The sequence below is a fragment of the Corapipo altera genome, unplaced genomic scaffold (assembly GCF_003945725.1).
Source record: "Corapipo altera isolate COAL_440 unplaced genomic scaffold, ASM394572v1 295, whole genome shotgun sequence".
NCBI classification, from domain to species: Eukaryota; Metazoa; Chordata; class Aves; order Passeriformes; family Pipridae; genus Corapipo; species Corapipo altera.
The window spans coordinates 3,335,196-3,342,465 of NW_020884936.1; positions in this window are offsets into that span (position 1 = coordinate 3,335,196).

The window sequence follows — 7,270 nt, forward strand, 5'->3', positions numbered from 1 at the left end:
ATGGTTCGCGTTGGGAGGGAGCTGAAGGATCATGCAGTTCCATCCCCTGACATGGGCAGGGGCACCTTCCACTAGCCCAGGTTGATCCAAGCCCTGTCCAACCTGCCCTTGGACACTTCCAGGGATCCAGGGACAGCCACAGCTTCTCTGGGAATTCCATTTCAGTCCCTCACCACCCTCGCAGGGAGGAATTTCTTCCCAATATCCCATTTAGCAGAATCACGGGATCCTTTAGGTTGGAAAAGACCTCTGAGGTCATCGAGTCCAACCTTTGGCCCAACACCACCTTGTCACCCAGCACCAGGTCACCCAGTCACCAAGTGCCACATCCAGTCGTCCCTTGGACACCTCCAGGGATGGGGATTCCACCATCTCCCTGGGCAGCCCCTTCCAATGTCGAATCACCCTTTCTGTGAAGAAATTCTTCTTCATGTCCAACCTAAACCTCCCCTGGTGCAGCTTAAGACCATTGTCCTCTTGTCCTATCCCTGCCCTCTGGCACTGGGAAGCCATTCCCTGTGTCCTGTCCCTCCATGCCTTGTCCCCAGTCCTTCTCCAGCTCTCCTGGAGCCCCTTTAGGCCCTGCAAGGGGCTCTCAGCTCTCCCTGGAGCCTTCTCTTCTCCAGGGGAACCCCTCCAGCTCTCCCAGCCTGGCTCCAGAGCAGAGGGGCTCCAGCCCTGGCAGCATCTCCGGGGCCTCCTCTGGACTCTCTCCAGCAGCTCCACGTCCTTGTGCTGTTGTTCCCAGGGCTGGAGCAGCTCTGCAGGAAAGGGGGGGGGGGGGTCTCAGCAGGTGCACACTGAGAGGAAATTCCTCTAAATTAGTGGTTTTCCAAATGAGCTTGGTGGCCATGAGCTTGTCCTGTGACAGGGAACCATTTCCCTTCCCTTCTGTCCCAGCCCACTCACAGAGATGCCTGAATTCCCGAGCTCTGGGGCTTGGTGATGGACATTCTTTGAAATCTCCCAGCAGGCATTTTGAGACAGTGCTGTTGTTACCAGGGAATAAAAGCGATTTTCCAAGAAGGGAAATCCATTCAGATCACTCCAAATCTCCAGCAGGAGAGATGCTCAGTGGTGGACTCTCAGGGACCGTTTTCCCACTCGAGCTGACAAAAGAAGAAGCCTGGAGTTTGAGGAGATGATCTGCAGCCTGGGCAGGTGGAGAAGCTGAGATGAATCTCTGTATAAACACCTTTAGATCTGGATGTCAGTGGGCACCCTGCAATCCTCCATCGCCTCCTGATCCCTGCAATCCTCCATTGCTCCCTTTCAGGTGCCAGGAGGGAATGAGGAGCTCCACTTTCCCCTGGCACAGCCAGAACCTGGACTAGTGGAAGGTGTCCCTGCCCACGGCAGGGGGTTGGAACAAGATGAGCTTTAAGGTCCCTTCCAACCCATTCCATGATAACACTCTCCCTGAGGCATTCCCTACAAGCCCTGCTTAACATTCCACGTTTCAGCTGGTCGTCAGCAAGGGCAAGGCAGGAATTTCCCCTTCAAATCCCGATTTTTTATTTATTTACTTGTTTCATTTGCTTCCTCTAAAGCTCCAGGAGGAGGTGACAGCTGAAGCTGGAGCAGCAGAAGATGCAGCTCACTGATCTGACACGGCACTGCCAGTCCTTCCCTCGTGGATCAAAAACTGTGGAGGAGGGAGAGGAATCTCCAGGGTCATCGACTGCAGCTCCACGAGCCATGTTTTACAGACAGAACCTCGTTTAATCTTTCATAAAGTTATTGAGCTCCATCTCAAAGGCAATTAAAGCCTCTCTGGTGTGGGTATTAGCAATATATCCAGCTGTCCATATGGATAGACCTCCAGACTGCCCCGTGATATCAGATAATAAATAACTGCACCTGTTTTTATTCTCTACTAATAGCTAAGCTGAATTAGACTGAAAAATAAAGGTGCCTCCATCACATTTCCTGTCTCCTGAGATATTTATTCTGCTCGGAGCGTTTCTCTGCCATGTAACATCTCCCAAAAGGCAGAGCCTGCGTTGGTTCCGTGGTGATTTGGGTGTTATTTTTCAGCACTCGATGAATCCGAGCGCTCGAGGACGTCAAGGCAAACATTCCTTAAAATAATTAAAATGCTGACAGGGAAAATGCAGCTTGATATCCAAACCCATCTCCTGTTACAAATGCAATTAAATTTGTCGGGCTCAGCCTTCCCCCAGTCCCTCTTAAACCACATCCCTAAAAAATCGGCGCCTGGTGATTTATGAGCGAGGCTCGAGAAAACAACGCGTCACGAGGTGAGGGGATGAGGTGCTGGGTGAGGAAAAGGCAGGAATAAAAGAGTAAATCCCACTGCAAGCAGCAGCAATTCCATGCTTGCTTTCCCTGGAAGCACAAGGAGCAGCCTGCCTGATTTCGGTTTTCCACTAACCCCGGGGAGAGCGGGAGCTCTAAGAACGGATCCAAATGTCATCGGTGAGGAAAACTTGCCATTCGCTTTTCTCGGCTGCAAAGTGACTGAAGGGCTCCTCTTGTCACACAATCCCGAAATTCTCTGTCATTCCCTTTATTTTTAGCCCAGCAATTGGCAGGCAGGGAGGGGAGGAGGGCGGCTTTGCTGCCTGTTTATCGCTTACACATCGCACAGGAAGCCGTTCACGTTCCTTATTAATTTTCTAACAATATCCAGAGACTTACTCAGGCGGAGGTTTAATGTGCTAAAAGCCTCTCCAATAAAATGTCACTCGAAACGAAAAAAATTGGAGAGGAATTTTTAAAAAGGCCGTTGCTTTGGGGGGGGGGGGGGGGGAGGGGGGATTTTTGGAGAGGGACGGACCTGCCTGGTTCGGCTTCCCCCAAAATTCTGTGAACCCCGAGGGCTTTTAAAGGTGAACTTTAAGGTATTAAGATATAGGACTGATTAATGTGCTAATTGCAGAGGAGAATGTAAAGTACAGGTGTTCCTGGTGACTGCAGAGATCTTGCAAAAAATGAATATTTAAATATCAGGTCGTGGCTGGTGCCAATGACGTGTTAATTGCCAAGTTTTCGACGTGGGAATTCTTTCTATCTTGGATCCACGTGACAGAGGACTCTGGATGTGAGCTCAGTGGAAGTGATTAATAACAGAGATAGCCAGAACTGTGACTGTTACAACCCCTTAATTAATAATCTGTGTCCCTCCCCACACCTGATGGGACCAGGCAGCCTGAGAGGACAAACAGTGACAAGGTCATAAAATCCTGGAATGGTTTGGCTTGGAAGGGACCTTAAAAACCATCCAGTTCCAACCCCCTGCCGTGGGCACAGACACCATCCACTGCCCCAGGTTGCTCCAAACCTCATCCAAAACCTGGCTTTGAACACTTCCAGGGATTGGGGCATCCACAACCTCTCTGGGCAACCTGTTCCAGATCTAATTGAGTTTCCAGGCTGTTGGATTTATGTGCACTAAGGTAGCTGGAAACTCGTAATTCTTGGGATCTGATCCACAGGATTGTTCAACTGTTCTGGAAAATAAACCTCAGCTGTTATAATGTTTGTGCCTTCCAGTGTCAGGCAACTCAAGGACACGGCCACCTGACTAAGCTTTTTCTTCCTGGTTTGTGATGGAAAAAAAAATGATGTGATTTAATGGGAGAGATCCAGGTGATCTCTACAGAGTCTCAGTTTTAAAAAAAAGAGGGGAAAAAAAAGCAAGGAAATGAAGGTAAAGTGTGTCAGTGGGCAGAGGGGTGGGCAGCAAGGAGAGAGAAAGTGCTGATGCACCAGAAGAGTGATTAGGCAGGTGAGTCAATTAGTGAGGGACAGTGGGAGTGCTCTGCTAAAACAGGAGCTGAAAGGTGTATTATTAGTGCAAGGGAAGGAGTTCAGGCTGTGGCTGCAGGCCATGAAACCAGGAATTAGGAGAACAACGATAATAATGAGGTAGAGCTCTCGAGTGGAGCTCCCGAGTGGAGCACGGGCACCGAGGAGTCAGAGCTGCTCGGGGAACACGGGAATAAATGTATGAATGGGGAGGCTGGGCCATGGTTTACTAGGATGGGATGGATGGAACAGAACCAGTGTGGGAAGGAGGAAAAGCTGGGAACGGGTTTTTCTCCTTGCTGGCTGCTGTGGCACTGATGATGTTCCGCGATTGCTGGGATCCTGTCGGAGAAAACAGGAGGTTTATTAGCTGATTCTGGCTAAATCAGATTGAGGGATAAACAGATTCAGGGCTTAAAGGCTGTTTCTGATCAGAAAAGAGAAAATCAGGATTAAACCCGGAAAACAGTTTAATGGGATGAAGTGATCTGAGGGATTCCAGCTCAGCATCCCTCTGCCAAACCTCAGGCACCTAACTGGGATATTTAAATTGGAATGCTGGCTGCCTCACAGCCCATAGTGACAGATAGGAATATGGAATGGTTTGGGTTGGAAAAGACCTTAAAAACCATCCAGTTCCACCCCCTGCCATAGGCAGGGACACCTTCCACTAGCCCAGGTTGCTCCAAGCCCCATCCAACCTGGCCTTGGACACTTCCAGGGGATCCAGGGGCAACCACAGTTTCTCTGCCCAACCTGGGCCAGGGCCTCCCCACCCTCAGGGTAAAAAATGACTCAGGAACCCCCTCCCTGAGAGGACACCTTTCCTTCCAGTGACCACAGAAGGAAAACCAAACACCTGCTTTAAGTACCCTGGAGGATGTCAAAAATTAGGTTTAATAGACCCTAGTTTTGGGAACCTGAACCTAAAGAAAGCCTGGAATTTCTTCCTGTCCGTGGTACTTTGGTTGTTTAAAAATTTATTCCATACGCAGCGATGAAAACTCTGCGTTGAAAAGCTCTGGATCTGGGTGGGAAACAACCTCAAGGAGGTTACTGGGAAAAAACAAGGAGCCCAAGAGAGGGATCAAGAGGACTTGTCACCAAATAAAGGTTTTTTTTCTTGGGGGTCGGGACGCAACTTGGAGTGGGAAAGTGTCATTTGGGATGAGAAAAGGAACTCCAGTGCCTTCCTGGGTGATGCTGAGCCCTGATTTCAGGCAGAAGGAGAACATTTGGGAGAACCTTTCTCCAGTGACCGAAAGTGGGCTGATCCCTGCTCCAAAATGTGCCGGCTGTGACATCCCCGTGGACAGACAGGGCAGCTCCTGCAACCACCACAGGCACAGCTTCGGGGCTGGTGTCTTGACTCACATCTTATGCAATCCTTCTCCTCCCCAGGAAACCAGAAAGAACCTATTAAATCTGCCCACACAGCGTCTCTAATGCCTGAGCTGAAAGTGGCAGGGAATTATGATGGATCTGTGGAGCCCTTCCCCGGGTTCTCGGGCGGATCGGGGAGGAAAAGTTCCTTCAGAAAAAGGCACGGCTCGTTATGGATTTTCCAGCTGTGATAATGTCTGAAGGTCTTTCTTTAATTAAAGCCGAGCTTTACAACTGAACATTTCTGGTAGGAGTCTGCAGGGAGTAGCCTTTGAATTGGTAAATCAGCTGCCTTGAATAAACCGCTTGTCAGGCTTAAAACACTGCGTTCCTTGAGCTCTGTGCTAAGTTTAAAAACGGGAAAATGAGTGAATTTAGCGGTGATGAGAAATGACAAACTGGCAGTGCTGGAAAACTGGAGGTTTTCTTTCACCCTCAGGTGCAGAGCAGCTCCTGCAGAACATTTTCTGTCTGTGCCATCCCTTCAGCTGCTGCTGCTCTGACAGTGGGATTGTTTGTGCTCCATCACCCATTCATTCCTTGCTTCCTGTGCTGCACAGGGTTCCAGAGACACATTCCCCTGATTGACTGGGAGGGTGGGGAGGCCCCTCTGCTCTGGAGCCAGGCTGGGAGAGCTGGGGGGGTTCAGCTGGAGAAGAGAAGGCTCCAGGGAGAGCTGAGAGCCCCTTGCAGGGCCTAAAGGGGCTCCAGGAGAGCTGGAGAGGGACTGAGGTCAAGGGATGGAGGGACAGGACACAGGGAATGGCTTCAAACTGGAAAAGTGAAGATTTAAATGGGATATTAGGAAGGAATTCCTGGCTGTGAGGGTGGGGAGGCCCTGTCCCAGGTTGGGCAGAGAAGCTGTGGCTGCCCCTGGATCCCTGCAAGTGTCCAAGGCCAGGTTGGAGCAACCTGGGCTGGTGGAAGTGTCCCTGCCCATGGCAGGGGGTGAAACTGGATGATTCTTAAGCTCCCTCCCAACTCAAATCATTCCATGATTTTATAATTGTTCTGGTGGCTTTCAGGCACTTCAGACCTCGTTGTGCCAGGACACCCTGCTCCTTCAGGCTGATCTCCAAATCTGCAGCAGCATCAGGGCTCTGAGGCTGTGCCTGTGGAAGCCCAGGCACTTGGTTTATGCCTGAAATGTTGAGAAATCTTAAGTTTTCAGCATCTTCTTCAACTGCAGACTCACAACTCTGCCCAGCACACCAGTGCCCTCATGCCTTGGCATTCAAGGTATCTGAACTGTGGGTCAAATTGAGCTGACAGGTGGCTTAAACCTGAATTTCCATCTTTACACTGAGTTTCCTACATGTGCATTGTGTGTTTAAACCTTCTACAATGCAGGATGGGATCCAGTTGCCTAAAATTAGCAGGTGATTTAGTCTGAGGCACTTCCAATTCTTCCTGAAGTTGGAGGGGGGGGCAAGTCCCTCATTCTCCTGCAATAGCAGCTTTCAGTGATTCCTGAGGCATTAAACTCCTGAAATGTGGGAATCTACTGTAGGGTCAGTTGAATCACTCCTACAATTCACTGGGATCAACTCCTGTTGCCCACCCACAGACATCCAGAGCCACCTGAGATGCAGCAGAGTGCCCAAGGCATCCATCCAGAGCCAGTAAATCCAACACCAGACCCATGGGAGACCTGTGCCCTTGTGGAAATGGAGACGTGATACCTCTGGCATCTCAAGTAGCACCTGGTGCCTCTGTGTGGGCAACAGAACTGAGCCTCAGACTTTAATTGACCCTAAAGGGAGCTCAGACACCTCATTCAGATGCAGGTCAGGTGTTCCCATGTTCACCTGCTTCTGTTTCAGGAGCTCCAGTCTTGTAACTTCTTTTTGTGCTCTTGAGAGGAGCCAAATACTCAATATTTGCAACGTGTTTTCCCTGACTGTGGTTTATGAAGTAACCTGTTCTCTTTCCTCTTTATTGACCATAAACCCACAGTCAGTGCTTCCATGATGTCCAAATGACCAGGATTAATCACAGAATCATAGAATCAGCTGGGTTGGAAGTGACCTCTGAGATCATTGAGTCCAACCCTTGATCCAACCCCGCCGTGGTTCCCAGCCCATGGCACTGATGCCACATCCAGTCTCGTCTTAAA